Source organism: Rhinolophus sinicus, chromosome 2, assembly GCF_057876585.1.
Source record: "Rhinolophus sinicus isolate RSI-liver-muscle chromosome 2, RSI-T2T, whole genome shotgun sequence".
Lineage (NCBI taxonomy): Eukaryota > Metazoa > Chordata > Mammalia > Chiroptera > Rhinolophidae > Rhinolophus > Rhinolophus sinicus.
The window spans coordinates 73,028,260-73,030,621 of record NC_142502.1 but is presented as its reverse complement, the minus strand read 5'-3'; the positions used below and the strand labels follow the sequence as shown (position 1 = coordinate 73,030,621).

Here is a 2,362-nt window from a genome sequence, read left to right as displayed (position 1 = left end):
TAATGCACATTGATCATGAGAATGGAGTCTGTACTTTGGCTCTGATGTTCAATTTGGCAGATTCGGGATTGGGCTGGGATTCAGTGTATTTCAATTGCATTTTTTTTTAAGAGGGTGCAGCTCAAAGTGGCCCATATGGGGATCAAACCGGCAACCTTGGTGTTAGTAGCAGTGCACTCTTACCAACTGAGCTAACTGGTCACCCTGAATGGATTTTTAAAAATTATTTTTAATTGTGATAAAATGCACATAACATAAATTTACCATCTTAACCATTTCTAAGTGTACAGTTCAGTGGTATTAAATACATGTCTTAAATACATTCTTGGGCAACCATCATCATTGTTCATCTCCAGAACTCTTCACATCTTGCAAAAGTGAAACTCTGTACCCATAAAATGAAAACTTCCTATTTTTCTCCATTGCCATCCCCTGGCAACCACCATGCTACTTTCTGTCTCTATGAATTTAACTAGTCTAGGTATCTCATATAACTGGAATAATAAGTGTTTGTCTTGTTTTGACAGGTTTATTTTACTTAGGCCATTGGCATTTTGGGAGAGACAATTCTTGGTTGTGAGCAACTGTCCCTTGCATGATGTTTGACTCTTTGGGTGACCTTCTGACACTAGATACCTATGGAAACACCACTGCCTGTGACAGTAAAACTGGAGGATGATGGTAGTGCTCTTTTGACTGGGTCTCCAAATAAAACCTTCAAACCATCTGAAGTTGATTCTTTCAAAGGCAAATATGTATTTGAAATGTAAATAGCTCCTTATTCCAATCTGTGTAAACAGCCCCAGATGCCACTTTCCTAGACCTGAGAAAGCCAAGCCAAGTTTCATCAAAGGCTCTTTCAAAGTTCAGTTCCTGACCAGGCACTTTTAAACAAGTCTAAATGCTCTGCTCAGAGTGCGTGGTTTGCATCTGGGCAGTTAAGATCCATAGCCCTTGACTTCTTCCAGGGGGAACAGACTACATAGTCAGCTTCTTGTCCTTAACTCCGTTCCCAACCAACCGCTTTTCATAGTTCCACTTAATGCTCTTTGTGTAGTTTACCGCCATGTTTATTGCTTATTGCATTTTTCAATATATAATATATTTATTTTAAAAGAAATACCTCATATAGCTTAGAAATGCTGCAAGTAGTGAGTTTATCTTAAATTCCAGAGTGGAAGCTGGACTTGAGACAAATGGGCCCCTCTGAAACGCTGGGCTGACAGGATCCACAAAGAAAAGGCAATCTCGAGGGTCTTACCATTATTATTGCACATACTCATCAACAAAGCTTTATTTTTTTTGAAAGATGTTTTATGTTATGAAAGTAATAAATGTGTATTATTAAAATATAGAAAATAAACAAAATTATGAAGAGGAAGAATAAGAAGAAAGCAAAGGAAAATTAGATCATATGTAATCCCAGCTTCCGTAAATAGTTGTGGCTTATCCACTTATTTACTTCTAGTACATTTAATGCATTTAAAAGAGAGTTCCCACCTATTTCCTACCTTCCTTTTCAAAGGGAACATTCTTTTTTTTTTTAACAGAGATCTTTTATTTTTTTACACTTATGCCATGAATCCATAGGGAATGGGCTCCAGCAGCTCAGGGTCCTTCCCTTGGTTCTCACAAAGTGTGCTTCTCTGGGTGAGCAGGCTGGCATTTCAGTTGAACCCAGGTACCTTTCTCTTTGGCTTCCTTCTTTTTCTGATCATTTTCCTTCACCCATTTCAGGAAGCTATCTTGGCTCTTAGAGTCCTTTATATGCGCAATACGAATGTTAATTCTCTTGGCAAGGATCTTGCCCTTAACTTGTTTGTTTACAACAGTGCCAGCCGCATGCTGGGTAACACTGTAGACCCTTCCAGTTTTGCCATGGTAACGTGTGTGGGGCATTCCTTTTTGAACAGTGCCCGTTCCCTTGATGTCTGCAGTATCACCTTTCTTGTAGATTCACATGTATGTGGCCAAAGGAAAAACTCCATGTTTTCTAAAAGGCCTAGAGAACACAGAACGGGAGCCTCTCCTCTCTTCCTTTGTGTTGGTCATTTTGATGAATTACTGGAAGGTCAAAGGGAACATTCTTGAATTCAGTTGTGCTAAGTTGATTGATCATAAAATTATGGAGCGAAAATTGAATTAGTGATTGGTCCATCAACCTCCCTCATTCTATAATGAAACTCTTTGGAGGCAGTTAAATGTCTTGCTGGTGGTCACACCACTCTCTGTAATGACGTTTGGTAATTTTTTAATTTGTCCAGTTGAGAATTTTAATGATACTTTGAAATAAGTTTGGAAAATTATAAAACCTGCCTCTTCAGGCTGTGTTATAAGCTTTGTGTGCTATTTGCTAGTCTTT

The 2,362-nt window shown here is 38.5% G+C and overlaps 1 pseudogene; it reads right to left on the bottom strand.

Annotated features, from left to right (window-relative positions):
- Positions 1-1,571: 1,571 nt before the first annotated feature.
- LOC148758798 (large ribosomal subunit protein eL21 pseudogene) lies at positions 1,572-2,055 on the bottom strand (annotated as a pseudogene).
- Positions 2,056-2,362: the final 307 nt, after the last annotated feature.